General features: G+C 41.3%; 1 protein-coding gene across 2 annotated transcripts in view; it reads right to left on the bottom strand.

Annotated features, from left to right (window-relative positions):
* P4ha1 (prolyl 4-hydroxylase subunit alpha 1) overlaps positions 1 to 15,468 on the bottom strand; it is a 55,806-nt gene extending 40,338 nt beyond the window's left edge. The window contains exon 1 of one of the 2 annotated variants that reach the window (XM_057751448.1): positions 15,247 to 15,468. The gene's annotated coding sequence lies outside the window, so the exon portion shown is untranslated. The remainder of the gene's footprint in view (positions 1 to 15,246) is intronic. The other variant, XM_057751449.1, reaches the window with a different exon arrangement.
* Positions 15,469 to 15,837: the final 369 nt, after the last annotated feature.

Genomic DNA, 15,837 nt, shown 5'->3' with positions numbered 1-15,837 from the left:
AAGGCTCTGCCTGGCTTTCACCAACTGCCCTAGCACCCTTCCTCCTCACGGGCTTTCTTGCTGCTTACAGCAGTGCAGCACCACTACAGTTCAACTTGCTTCAGAAGCAGGTTCCTATTGACTAGGCTGACTTGCCAACCTAATTCTTGTCGGCATTTCTCCATCTTTCCTATGTGAATCTGTCTAAACCAACAGGCTTTTCAGAGGCCTAACTGAAACCCCCTATTTAATAAAAGCTGAAAAGTACCTTCACCTTCACTCTTAAGTTAAACCCAATAAAAACAGATCACCACAATAAAATGGCATCCTGGAAGAACTTCTATATTTCCTCCCTCAAGTTTGCTTCAAATTTCCAGATCCTTCCAGAACCACACAGTAGTGAAATACAGTTTTCTTGGCTGCCTTACAGTGATCTGGGGAAAGCTTCTAGAATGTAGCAGATGCAAGCACTTCCTCTCTTGGGCTCCTGCCAAAGCACAAGGCTTTTTCAAAACACCAGGCTGCCTGAAGAGTCTAGAATTTTCTGTATTTAATCAGATTTCTGCCATAATTTTCTTAATGAGTAAATGCCTTTTCCAGAAAAAATTACACATGCTTTGATTATATTAAGAAGGCTAATCATAAGTACTGTATAAATTTTTAACTCATGATAAAGTTTAGATCTATCATAAGATCTTTTTAATTAATAAAATAAAGTGTTATTAAAGGTTCTTTGTTCCCTGCCATTATTGTTAAACCTCACAATAAATCAAGAACCATTAGCTTACAGAAATAACTAAAATGCAGCTTTAAAATGGTATTTTCCTTCCAGTAACTGTTTTTTTAAACTCTTCCTTTTAAGTGTATGGGTGTCTTCCCCTGCATGTATATACGTGCACCACATGTACACATGGTGCCCTCAGAAGCCAGAAGGAGTTCAGAGTCCTTAAAACTGGATTTATGGAGGATTTTGAGCCACCATGTGGATGCTGGGAATCAAACCCTAGACCCCTGTAACAGTATCAAATGCAATAAATTGCTGAACCATCTCTCCAGGCCCTACCCCTCTTATTTTTATTGTATGTGTACAGGTCTTTTGCCTGTGTCTGTGTAGCACCTGTGTGCAGTGCCTGCAGAGGCCAGAAGAGGGCATCATACCACAGGAAACTAGAATTTACAATGTCTCTGGAAATACTCTGCAGTCCTGAGTCATCTCTTCAGCCCTGAACTTTTATACTTTCAATAACTGCAGCATCTATATAAAATCTCAAAGCACTAATAATATGAAGAAAAAAATGAAAGGAGCTAGGTGTGGTGGTGCAGGGGCAGGCAAAGCTCTGTGAGTTCAAGGCCATCCCTGTCTACACAGTGAGACTAGTTACAGTAATAAGGGGCTAGAGGGATGGCACAGGTGTTTCAAGTATGTACCGGAGCTGGAGTTATGAGGTACCCAGTGTGGGTGCTGAAACCGAATTCAGGTTCTCTAAGAGCAGAATCTGAATTCTCTGGCCTCCCCAGGCACCTGTACTTACAAGCATGTGCATGCACACATACACTCACTTGTTTTTTAAATATCAGAAAACAAGGCTGGGGAAACAATTCAGTGGACAGCATGAGGACCTAGGTTTGTTCCCAGAACTGGCACCTGTAATCCCAGTGTTCTTGCGCAGAGATAGGATACAAAAACAGGAGAATCCCAGGAAACTTATAGAGTAGCTAGTCTGTATACGCAACAGCAAACAGAGGTCAGGTTACAAGCAAGGTGGAAGGTAAAATTGACACCTGGGGTTATCCTCTGACCTTTATACACTCGTCTTTATACACACTTGCAGACACACACGCAGGGACACACACACACGCAGGGACACACGGAGAGTGGTGGAGAAAGGAGAGAGAAAACATCAAAATGGTATAAAATGAATAGGTTTGTATGGGGACTGAAGTAGCCTAGTGGGTAACGGCTGCACCAGCCTGAAGACCTGAGTTCACTTCTCAGGACCCACACGGTAGAAGAACAAAAGTGTCTCCAAGTTGTCTTCTGACCTCCAGAGGAGCACAACGGCACACACACATACAGGCACACAAAGTAAAGTGCAATAAATGAAAAATTTAAATAAGCTTTTTTAAAATTCTACTAAGGAGTCCAGACTAAAAAGATGCTAATAGGTAAATGGATAAAGAAATTGGAAATTCAAAATAAGAAACTATGCTTAACAAAAACATGTTCAAACTTGTACATTTGTAATCCCAGAACTTAAGAGGCTAAGGTAGAAAAATCAGCAGCTCAAATCCAATCTGTGTTATAAAGAGAAAGTGTCTCAAGCAAAACAAAAGGGAAAAAAAACTAACAATATAACATAGCTATATGTAACAATACAACATAGCTATTTGTAACTATGAAAGAAGATATGCAGAAGAAATTAATGAGGATGTAGGAAAACACTGGGTAACTTTTCCATACATCTCTGCATATTTTGTTATTGTATGTATATATGATGCATGTGTAGGAGTGCACACATGTGGAGGTCAGAGGACAACGTTGACAAGGATCCTGGGCTCCACCTCAGGTCCTCGGCTGTGTGGCGAGTGCTTTACACACTGAACCACCTTGTCACTTATCTATGTTTTCCATAGACTTAAGAGCGTAAGTCTACAGCAAACCAACTACGATATGAAGTAGTGAACTACAGTATCCTAGTGGCATGCCTGCCCATTCTCCTTCTTCCTAGAAAAAGACACATAACCCAGAGCACTGACCCTCACCTCATGAACATAATGGTTAAGGAATGGGCTTGTAAATGGGAGAAAGCAGGTCTTCATGGAATTGTTTAACTCACACGTGAACTGGGGTCAGACCTATGACTATTTTTCCTAGTTCTGAAGGATGTATCCAACCTATAAAGGCAAAGTAATATCATAAAATCAAGTATTTCTAGCCACAGGGTCTCTTATTCTTTACAACTGGAATGCTGAATCAGTGAGATACCCTAATCACTAACTTCCCAGTACACCCAAGGGAGCCTCTTTTATAAATTTTTTTCCAGTCTACTTTAAATTGGATTTTACCATTTGCAATATAAAGTCACGTCTATATATCATTACTCCAACAACTAACAAGACAATCTAATTGTTGTTCTATAGCTATGGTCCTCAAACTGCCGTATCAGAACCATCTAAAAGTCTGAGATAGGCAGGTTAACCTGTACGCATATCCAGGTGCTGCAGACATTGCTGGTCTGATGGCAATACTTTGAGAGCAACTGGGTACAGGAAAACATTGAGATCACAAAAACAGGCCTCTTTCTTTAAAATGGGTTTTATACTTCAATTTATCTTTCAGAAAAACAGATCACTCTACAGAATGGTTGTTTCAAAACTATATCTCATTTACCCACATTCCCTGAACAACCTAAGTGGCATGTTAATAGACATAGTTTTATTAATCACAGGTTTTTGAAAAAAGAATGATGATTTTCTTAATTATGATGCCTTACTTCCATTTATTTCTACCCTTCAAATCTGCAAAAGCAAATCACTATAGAATAGAGTCAAGCTTCCCAAGAGATAATACAGCATTAAGAAAAAGTGAGAGATAAAATTGTCTTCTGTTCTAAATCTTCAAGCATGGAACAGAATTTAAATGAGCCAACATATTTGTAATCGCTTTCATTTTGTAATATTTATAGATTTGGGTTTTTTGAGACAGGGTCTAACTATGCAGTCCAAGCTGGCCTTGAATTCCCAGACATTCCCCCACTCCTCTTCTGGAGTACTGAAGGTAATCTCTTAAAAGGAAAAACTAAGTCCCAGGATTCCTGAGAAGACATGAGAGGGAGAGAAGATACAAGGGACAGAAGGGGAAGAAAACAGAACAGAAGGCCCAAGAAGATCACAGCTGCCAAGATAAACTTGGTACTGTAGCAATAAAAATAATTTCTTGAAAATAATTTATGAACCTGATGCAGCAGTGCAGACATGTAATTGCAACACTTACAAGGCTAAAGCAGGGAGACTGCAAATCTGAGAACAGCCTGGGTTACACAATGAGTTCTAGGCCAGTCTAAGCTACATAGCAAAACCACGGGTCAAAAAAGAAAAGGAGGGCTGGAGAGATGGCTCAGAGGTTAAGAGCACTGACTGCTCTTCCGGAGGTCCTGAGTTCAATTCCCAGCAACCACATGGTGGCTCACAACCATCTGTAATGAGATCTGGTGCCCTCTTCTGGCCTGCAGGCATGGAGGCTGAACACTGTGTACATAATAAATAAATTTAAAAAAAAAGTAATAATTTAAAAAAAAAAAAAGAAAAGGAGGCGATTACTGGTTAGACAGTACGTTCGTGAATTTTCATCATACAATCCTGTAACATACATATGTTTACTGTGAATGTTATATTTTAAACTGTGTGTGGGAAAACAGCAGAAGCACCCTTACTGGAAGACACTTTCTCAGGTAGGCCTGGATAAAAATACATTGCTATCTACTAACACTTAACTTTTCTGTCGTGCTTCTTCCAGGCAAGTCCAGCCCCACACATCAAGTCAATCAAACCTAGGAACAGGTTTTGAAATAGTTCTACTACGCTGTAGACATTTACACTGTTATAATAAGCATTCATTGAGTTTCAAGTACACGTTATTTGATGGATTACTGGAACAGGGGATCGGGCAGATACTTTATTATCCTTTCAGTCTCTTGTTTTTCTCCTAAAAAAGTTGCAACATTTTAAGAAAATTCCTTTTTCCCAGACACATCACCCAAATCTTAATGGAGATGAAAGAACGTTTGATATTCTAATCTAAACTTTGCCTGACATTAAGAATTTTCCACGAGGCTCCTTTGAGATCTCTCCACGCCTCCCATACTGGCTTCAAAGCTTTTAGAATGCTCCCGCAGTTCTCACACTGCTTTTTCTCCTGGCTTCTGTGTTCACCTTTAATCTTGTACAGTTCACAACCAACACCAACACTGGTTCCTAACGATGGCTACTACAATGTGCTGCGTAACTGGACTTGACATGCTTTCCCATTCAAACAGGACATGTTTTCTAAAACAACTAAGCAATTACTAAAAGAACTAGCTAAATTTCTAATCTTCCTTCTAATCCCACATCAAACTGCCATTTGTCTTTAACTTTATTCTATAAATTTCCATCATGCTTGGACAATTGTTTTAATGCTATGATCAGATTTTTAATAAAAAATGTAGGAATTACTATTAAAATTTTATTGTTCTTGACTTTTAGACATCCTATTTTATTTATTTTAGAGAGAGTCTTTCTGGTTTTTTGTGTCTTTTTTTGTTTTTGTTTTTTATTGTTGTTGTTTGGTTTCAAGACAGGGTTTCTCCGTGTAGCTTTGGAGACTGTCCTGAACTCGCTCTGTAGACCAGGCTGGCCTCAAACTCAAGAGATCCACCTGCCTCTGCCTCCCATGTGCTGGGATTAAAGGCGTGCGCCACCACCGCCTGGTGAGACAGGGTCTTTCTAAGTAGCCCTGGCTGTCCTGGAATTCGCTGTATAGACCATGCTGGCCTTGAACTCACGGAGATCCACCTGTATCTGCCTGAATGCTGGGATTAAAGGGGTATCCACCACATCTGGCTTAGATGCCTGTTTTAAACTCAACAATAGATTTTTTTTTAATTGTTTCAAGCACCTTAGAAACACATAGGCATTTCCTTTCATGTGTGGTGCCACACACCTAAAATTCAAGTATTCAAGAGACTAAAGCAGTAAGATTATGAGTTCCAAACCAGCATAAGGGAGCGTGAGTTTGTGTGTATATCTTGTCTCAGAACATGCTTTTCTTAATGTAGAAAAAAAGCCAGAGTTCTTTCTCCAGGATAGAGAGCCTAAAAATGTCATTATAAGTAATATTATGAGCATTCTAAGTTAATAAGATTCATCAATAATGTCTACTTTATTTGGTGGTCTTTTAATAGGAAAGAGAATAAGCAAGGTGATAAAACATGAGGCTAAAAGTGACCACCATCAAGTAATTAAAAAAGCAGTATTTCAGGGGTAGAGAGGTAATCCAGCAGTTAACAGCACTGGCTGCTCTTCCAGAGGACCTGGGCCTGATTCCCAGCATCCATATGACCACTTGTCATCTGTAACTCCAGTCCCAGGGGATCCAACACCCTCTTCTGGCTTTTTCAGACACTACACATATGATGTACAGATGTACAATCAAGCAAAACACTGACACATGAAGCAAAATAATTTTTAAAATGTCTTAGGCTTATAAAAATAATAACAACCCCAAATAATTTCAACTAAGGATGGTGTCAGGCACACAGAAGAGACTTAAGAAATGCCAAAGGTGGGACAAGACCTATAGCTGGATTTGTTACCAAGGTGTTTTGAGGGACGTGGAAAAGAAAAAGACTTGGAGAAGTGGAAAAGGGGCCACCTCAACTCAAAGATCACTAGAAATGAGATGCAGACTATATTTTAAGAGGGAGCAGAGAGTAGAAAGAGGTTGTAGAAAGAAAGATACATTAAATTATGCATGCAATGTTTGACATTGCTTATGGATCCTGCTGTACACAAATATAGTTTTCTAAAATTTCTCTTACAGATAAAACCAAGATGCCAGGTTGGTGGCATATACCTGAAATCTCACACCAGGAGGTAGAGGCAAGAGTTTGGGGCCAACCTGGTCTACATAGTGAATTATGGGCCAGCTAGAGCTACACAGTTGAGATCTTGTCTCAAAACAACAAAACATCAGTAAATAAGCAAAGAGAACCAATAGTCCTTGCACTCAAAAGACTGAATCAGTAGACTTGAGTTCAAGGCTCACCTGAATCTACAGAGTCCAAAGTTGCCAGTCTGAACTATACAATAAGACCCTGTCTCAAAAAACAAAACAAAAAACCCTACATACTAAGACTACCCTCCCCCACCCCCATTTTGAGTATATAGATTTACTTTTTAGCTGGCCAAAATGAACTAAACTGAATATGGTAACATCCAAGCAGCTGAGACGGAAGAATTTTGAGTTCAAGGCAATCTGGTCTGTGACTTTGTCTCAGAATTCTTGGGTTTTTTGTTGTTGTTTGTTTTAAATGTAACTGGCCATGTTTGTGTGCGAACTCTGTTTTGTTCACTGACTGTATCTTTTTCTAATGCCATACTGTCTGGAGTATGGTAGCTCTTTTCAAGGCTTTTCACTTTCCCATCAACTTCAGAAGCAGCTTATCAGCTGCTGTTAAGTATACTTCTGGGATATGGGCTGGTTTGGGAAGAATTAGCATCTGATAATACTCAGTTTTCCAATCCATGAAGATGGTACAACCAGAGTTTTGTAATTTTCAACATACTCACATTATGAATCATTTACTCACTATAGAATCATGTACAATTCAAAATTGTGAAGTTGTAAGTTTCTGGTGCTATTAAGATGGTAATTTTTCATTTAATTACCAGTTGTTCAGTACCAGTTAAGTAGAAATACAATTGACCATTGTATATTGACTTTCTATCCTGTAAACTTGCTGAATGCACTCATTTGGAGGACTTTGCTTTTTGAAACAAGATCACATGTAGCCCAGGCCAACCTCAAGCTCATCGTGTAGCAGACAATGACCTTGAAACTGAATCTTCCTGCCTCTCCCTCCCAGGTGGAGGCACAAACCTTCTAGAGCTTTTTAAAATTATCTTTCAGATCTTTTACTTAGATATGTTGTCTGAGAATAGTGCTAATTCTTACCTCTTAAAGCATACTGTTAAAAAAAAAAAAGACAAGCCAACAACTTGGAGAAAGGGGACTATTTCCTTATTTATGTTCTAGTTATTCTGCTCCTAGATATTAACTGGGGGACGGGGGAGTATATGCCTCTACAAAGACATTTACACAAAAGCTCACAAAACACAGAAAATGACCCAAATGTCCCCATGGCATATGTGTGAAGGTCAAAGAACAGCCTGAAGTTGGTTCTTCTTCCACCATGTGGATCAGGGGATACAACTTAGGTCACTGGAGTTGGTAGCAAGTTCCTTATCCTGCTGAGAGCCATCTTGCTAGCCTTGAATGAGTAAAATCTTGTGTAGATTTAAAAAATATGAATGGAGGAATTCATGTCACAGATACTGAAGGACAATCTATAACCACTTCATCATTAAATAGGCATTATCCCTAACACCAATCTTTTAATATCTGTCCTTTTATACCCACAGATAAGTATAGTTTTCACCCCTCATCAAGGAAAGTTCTCTTAGCAACAGACAAAGACCATTACAGAAAACCACAACCAATCAAAGCAGAGTTGTGGATCCCAGTTCCAGTCGATATCTCAAAAAATCACTCCTGCATCTAAGGCTCAGGGAACATTGCCCAAGAGGGTCAGAAAGATTGTAAGAGTCAGAGGATCAGGGAATTTGCTGTGAGACCATCTCCTAGTGAAGATAGTCAGAAGGTACCCCCACAACTCTCAATCAATATGACTTACCCAAATGTGATCTGAGCAAGGACAACACCGAGGGACAGGATATGGGGAAGCCCTACATAAAGAGCTATAGGCAACTAAGAAATGCTGGGAGCAAGAGAAATGTCTTTCCCAGGGAAGAGCACATCAGTTGGTTATCCAATACTAAGTGGTCAGCCCTGAAAACACACACAAGCAATGACAATTGATGAAAAGAAGAGACTATGAATTTGAAATACAAGGAATATGTGGGAGGATTTGGATGGAGGAACGAGAAATGTTGTAATTATATTACAATATCAAAAAAATTTTCTAAGTTAAAAAAACATGAGGTGCCAGGCAGTGGCACACACACATCTTTCATCTCAACACTCAGGAGGCAGAGGCAGGGGGATATCTGTGAGTTCAAGGCCAACCTGGTCTACAGAGTTCCAGGACAGTCACGTGGTTCCAGGGCTATACAGTGAAACTCTGTCTCAACCCCCACCCCCAATTAAAAACTGTGAGGGGATTTATTTGATCAAAGGAGCAAAAACAAAGGTCAACATGGTAAGTCCTGTTTGGAGCCCTAAATTCATCAAGTAGGGTTTACAAACACTATAGATTCTTGATTTTAGAGAACTGGATATGAAAGTCCAATTAACATAAAATTAAGAGTAAAAGAGAAGTCTTCAGCCTATTTAAAATGAATTCATATTTACTAGACATTTCTCAAACAGACATCTAAATACATGTAACTGTTTTCCATTCTATTTCAAACTAGAGATTATAATTCTTTCAGCACAGTAATCAACACATAGCATTGCATAACAAATGTTTACCTATCAAAACACAGAATCAAAGACACCTTCAAGACAGTGTCTCTAAAATCCAACACTAGTTCATCTCAGTATATGCCTTAACACAGTCTGCATCCCAGAGGGACAAATTCCTATATGTGCGTCCTATTACTCAAATATTTTCCCAATACAAAAGGTTTTGTACTCTCATCTCTGGACATAACTGATTCTGTGAGAAGATGGGCAAGTAACTGCAGAGTACAAATCCCCTCTATTCCTCTTAATAAATGGGTTCCGGCTTCAAAGCCCAGGTACACTTCACCAAACTTCATCTCTCTCAAGGCTATCCTACAAAAGTGCCTTTGGGTGTTTTGTTTTGTTTGAAGTAGGGTTTCACAATGTAGCCGAGACTGGCCTTAAACTTGAGATACTCGGCCTCTGCCTCTGGAGTGCTGGGATTACCGGTCTTAAATTTTCTTTAGACTGGCCTACCTCTTCTCTTCCTAGCTTTCAGTTCCCTCTTTTCCAACACCTTTATTAAGTTCCCAAGATGGGGAAAGGCATACTAATTTAAGATCACATACACTAGTGCTGAACACACAGTTCAGCAGCTCGAAGCATACTGCTCTTACAGAAGACCAGGGTTTGATTCTAGCACTCCTATGGTGGCTCTGTAACTCCACTTCCAAGGGTTCTGACCCCGCTGCCTTTTCTAGCCTCTGCAAGGATAGCACACAAAGATATATGTATAGGTAAAACACCCTCATACATTCAATAAACATAATAAATCTTTTTAAAAGATCACATATACTAGAATAAAAGAAAATGAACTCAGTTGCAAAAGATGTGAATGACTCCAAATATGTAACTTCATCCAGAATTTTATTTACTCATTTTTAATGTGAAGGGAAACAACGGTATCGTGTTGGCAGGTGAAAAGCTTCCATGTTCTATGAGACACTTTCTGCAACTACTGATTTTCCCCCAGGCTATGAACAATTTAAATATGATCATCAAGCTGGGGATGTACCTCAGAAGTAAACTTTTTGCCTGTCACGTACAGGGCATTAAATCTGATACCTACCAACACCATTTTTTTAAAAATTAAATAATGATTGAGTCTATGACAATTAAGACCTCTAGTTCAACGTTGAAATTATTTCATTACCCCAGTCAGTCAGGCTGGTTATCGAGGACAGAGTAATATGAAACGTGAGTCAAGAGAATGGACAACCCGCATCCTAGCGCTGCACTTAACCAAGTGAGACCTTTTTGAATCTTTTATTTGTAAAATGGAGCTGATCATCAAAGTACCTCTCAGAATTTCCTTAAAAGTGAAGTTCGAAGGCACAGGGAATGTGGCTCAGTGGAAAAAGTACTTGCTTAGCAGGCACAAAACTCTGGTTCAATCCCCAGAATAGAGGAAGGAGACACTAGGAGTAGAGACAAATTACATATGTGTATATAAAACTACAGTGATTTCCAGGACAGTCAGAGCTACATCATGATAAGAGTATCTCAAAAATAAAAAATATTTTCTGGAACACTTTCTAAATTATTTTAGCACCCAGTACAATTATTGATTCTATGGTTTGGATATGGCTTTATACCGCAAAGGTTCATGTGTTGGAAGTTTAGTCTCCCAGCGTGGCTGTAGAAGGGGAGTGGGAGTGCAAGGGTGTACACATGCCACAATACACACGTAGGAGGTACAGAGGTCAACTATCAGGAGTCAGGTCTTTCTCCTAGTAAGTGGGTCCTGAGGCTTGAACTCAGGTTTCCAGGCTTGGTGAAAAGTGTCTTTACTGAGCTATCTCATCACCCAAATGGTAAAACTTTTAAAGTTTTTCTTTTGCTATTAAGATTTTTAAAATGTAATAAAAAGATTTAAAAATGTTTATATGTATTCTGGCCACATGTATGTATGTGTAACACATACATGCCTGGTATCCTCAAGGTTCAAAAGAGTGTGCATAAGATCCTCTAGAACCGCAGTAACTGACAACTGTGAGCCCCCATGTGGGTGTTGGCAATCAAACTCAGGTCTTCTGCAAGAGTGGCAAGTGCTCTTAACCACTGAGCCATCTGTCCAGCCCCAGTGGTAGAACTTGTAAGAGGTGGGGACTAATAGGAGGTCAAGTCCCTGGGAACACCATCCTCAGAAGGGTCTACCGAAGCGGTTAAATTACTAATCATCAGATAAGAAGGGAAACCAGATAGATGCAGGGGTGCAGTTCACTTTCCCTAATAGTCTCCTCTTCAGAGAATGGATGCACTCTGAAGCAGCGTTATCCCTTCTAAGGGTGCATCCCTTATCTGATGATTACTTTCAGATACACTCTTACCATTGTGAAGCCATCTTCTGTGAGGCCATCCCCAGAGCTGATGCAGAAGTCAGAGCCACGTTTGTAAGACTTCCAGATTCATGAAGTCTTTTCTTTTTGTATTATCCAGCCTTGAGCATTTTGCCATAACAACAGAAAAATGACGAATACAAGGCTGGGCATGGTGGCATATGTCTTTAATCCCAGCGTTTGAGAGGCAGACACAGGCAGATCTTTTTAGTCTGAGGAGTTCCAGGTCAACCAGGGCTACCATTGTGAGACTCTTTCTTTAAAACAATAATTACAGAGATGAAAACAAAACCAGTTAAAGTTATACAACCATCCAAACAAATGAAACAAGCACGGAATTAAATTCTTCCCTTTATATTATTTATAACTGTTCAAATGTACATTACCAGAAGGATGATATATTAATTTGATTTACTATTACTAAGAAAACTGTAAGCCACCAAAACATGGACACATTTATAAAAACAGGAAGCAGAAGAAATCTAAGGCAGAATTTATTCTGATGATAGTTATGTAAGAAGCATGAATCTTAGTACTGTATTTTTAGCCAACATTCAGCCAAATATACCAATAGTCATTCTGCCTCCTGAGTACTGGGATTAAAGGCGTGCGCCACCACCGCCCGGCTAATTTTATATACCATTTCTTGTCCAAATGAAGACAAGAAAAGGAATTTGCCTCAAAACTTCTGAGACTCTTTTTTATTTTTTAAGGTTTTTATTCAGGCATAATATCTATGTAGCTAAAAGAAAACTAATGACAGAATAGCCCAAATTTATATAAGAACATTTCACTGACTATGCACACACGTTTGAACTGATTTCACATATGTAAGCACCCATTTTATCTGGCTTGTCTCACATATGCATGTTTATACACACGTGCCACAGATGGTTTAATTGTAAGATTTAAGATCTTACCACAAAAAGACAATAAAAATTAAATGCCAAAAACCATTCAAGTTACTTCTCTTCATGCTTATTCCACCTTCAAAGCGTTACAATATTGGGGGAGAGGAAGGACAAGATATGACATACTTTTACTGACTTACAATACAGCAATTCAACAATTCTAAAAACTTATTTTGTTAAAAGCACTTTCAGCAAAAGTTTATTAGAACCATCTACATACTTGAATGAAGTTGACATCTCAACTCAACTTTCTGAAATAATTAAGAAAGTCTGCCTCAAGAAGCCTAGATATTCTTGAGTAGTAGCTTCACAACTTTTATTTTTTAGAAATTCTTATAGTAGAGTTAATGGATGGGAGCATGAAATGGTATATAAAATTAGCCGGGCGGTGGTGGCGCACGCCTTTAATCCCAGTACTCAGGAGGCAGAGACAGGCGGATCTCTGTGAGTTCGAGACCAGCCTGGTCTACAAGAGCTAGTTCCAGGACAGGCTCCAAAGCTACAGAGAAACTCTGTCTCGAAAAACAAAAACAAAACAAAATGGTTTACAAAATTATATATAAATACATATATTTGTATTTCCTGATTTAGGCCCCCACTTTCCTGAGGGCTTTCAAGGGGTTTCATGGCCTCAAAATAGTTTGAAAACCATTCTGGACCTCACGGATTAGTCTAAGAACAATAATTACACCCCAGGTTAGTCATTTATTAAAAACAAAGCATTCCTTCCATAGAAACTAAGGTTCACAAACTTCACGGCTTTCCCAATTCCTACCACATACCTGGCATCAACGCAAATGTTTCTAATTAGCTTCTCCATGAATCATGCTGCTTGTCAATATATAACTCACGTTGAAGCAACAGAGAAATAATAGCATCTCTACCACAGCTATAAGGCTCACCTGCAACAATGGTAATACACAGCTGACCTAAAACTTTTTCCTTCAATATTTATTTTTTATAATAATTACAAGTTGCGTCTACTTTTCACCTACTTTGCTAGCTGAGTAACCAATCGACAAACTGCCCAATTCTTTTATATCACAGTCCCTGATTCCAGTATTTCAAAATAAAACCCATCTCAGTGTAACAATGGAAATAGTCTCTTCCTTAGCCTGGAAATCCAAAAGGCATTTGTCCTCAAAAAACATCAGACACAATATTCCAAAATCAAAGTGTCATGACCTTTTAAAAGTAATAATAATAAAAAAATCCATGCTTCCTACAGAAATAAAAAGGGAAAACTTCAAATTCATATTTAAGGCTCTGAAATGACATTCAGGCTAAAACCCAAAGTTAAAGAAAAAATCAGAGGTTGAGAGGAAAAAAAGAAATCACCGCTATTCATATTTCAAATCAAGACAAATTCAAGTGTGGCCACTTTCAGCTTTTTTACTACCTGTTGCTTAAAAATCTATCTTCTCCATAGAAATAATCAAATAATCCTTTTATGTATTTTAAAATTATTTTCCAATGTTCCTACTAAGCAGGCGTGACTTTTTTAAACATGATTATTTTAGGAAAAGACTAGCTCCATTCATAAGCTGCATTTAAACCTGAGAAGGGAAATACGTTTTTCCCCCTCAACCTTAAAAAAAAAAAAAAAGGCAAAGAGTCCATGAAAGAACACTGCTGCCACGTCTCCCCCCTCCCCCGCTCACGGAGCCGCTAGTCCATCCCTCCAGAGCGCATTCCAAGGAAAAGTCCAAGAGCCACAGCTCTCAGAGGAACAGTTAAGTCGAAAGAACTGGCGAGTTCCTTTCAATTTTTCCCCCCCAGGTTCTAAAAGAGGACACAGTAGCTTCTCCGTTTCTCTCTTTGGGAGGCTCTGCCCTATAACCAACGGTGCAAACACCCAAGAGTCCTCATTCCGTGCGGCCCTCTGAAGATGTAAGCGTTCTAAAAGCCGCATTTGTATGAAGTTTCCACTCTTCAGTCTCCTATTTATCGTACCATCCTTCCTCCCCCTACACCTACACACACACACACACACACACACACACAAAACAATCACAAAACTCAAAATGCTCACACAACCACGGAAGGTTTGACTGAAATGGACTGACTTTTCGACCCTACAAGGGGAGGGTCAGGGGGTGAGCGGAACGAGAGGAGGGGGAGAGAAGGACGAAAGGGAGGGAGAGAGACGGATTCACGCGCCCTTAAATGATTCCCGGGGCTGAAGAGGAAGGAAGAAGCCAGCTTCCCCAGCTGTGTAGATGACAGCAACTTCTCTCCAGCAGCTCACGTCCCCGGGCTATGTCTAACTGCTGAGGCAGCACCGCGACGCGCCACAGACAAGTTCAGTCCTAACTTTTGAGTAGGTCCCACTTCCCAGCTTCACTTTGCAAAAGTTAAAAAGAAGAAGGCGGGGTGCCTCAGTCCTGGCCGCAAGCCTTCTCCGATGCCACATGCTAACCATCTGCCGCTGTGGCCACCCAGACCCCCGCCCGCCCTCGCCTTCCCCCAGCTTTGTAGGGAGGACCAGGCACCGCGCGCGACACAAGTCAACAGGGAGGCAGGCTGCCCGGGATGGAACATTCAAGAAGGTCCTAGTCCTGGGGCGGGGCAGGAGCTGCAGCAGCCCTAGCCAGAGGCAGGACGGGGGCGGCGAGGGAAGCCGGGCGAGCAGCGGGAAGGCTGGGCCTCGGGGGTGCGGGGCCGAGTCCCCTCGGAGAGACCCGGGGGCGGCGGTGGGAAAGGGCAGCAGAGCACCCGCCGCCCAGGGCGAGGGGGTCCCCCGCTGCCCGCGGGGAGGCCGGCGTCGGTCCCCAAGGCCCGAGGAGAGCCTCACCTGGACAGCGGGCCGTGCGTGAGGGCGGCGACAGCTCGGGTCCGGTGGGTCCTGTCGGGTCCCGTCGCCTGCGCTCGGGTGGCTACCTCCCCGCTACCCTCAGCCTGCTGGCGGTGCGACTGGGCGACAGAGGGAGCCCGTCAGCCCTTTTATAAGCCCCAGCCTGCGCCGGCGCGCCGGGAAAAGGACGGCCGCAGCCCTCGCTACGTGCGTTTGGTCACACCAGCGCCCTCGCCACTGCGCAGGCGCGCGCCGTCGGTCTCCCACCCACCCGGAGTCGCCCCGGCCCGGGGAGTTCAGCCCCAAGCAGGCCCACGCGAGGACGCAGTGCGCCTGCGCAAAGCTCCCGCCACGCCGCCGTTACCGTGGTTACCACGGGGTTTCCCCTCCCAGTTCCTGGTTCAATTTAGCGCCTTCGTTTCAGGGTCAGCGTTCGGTCTCCGAGCGTCGAAGTCATCAGAACGGACGTATCTGGAAAATTAGGAGAGGCTTATAAGAGTGTAGAAACCAACGCGGAGTCGTGGAGAAGGAAATGAGACGGTGCGGCCCGGCAGGAGGACGGGGCTCTCTTGGCCCATATGGCTTTTGGGG

This window comes from Chionomys nivalis, chromosome 19 (assembly GCF_950005125.1).
Source record: "Chionomys nivalis chromosome 19, mChiNiv1.1, whole genome shotgun sequence".
Taxonomy (NCBI): domain Eukaryota; kingdom Metazoa; phylum Chordata; class Mammalia; order Rodentia; family Cricetidae; genus Chionomys; species Chionomys nivalis.
This window is presented reverse-complemented; position numbering and strand designations above follow the sequence as displayed.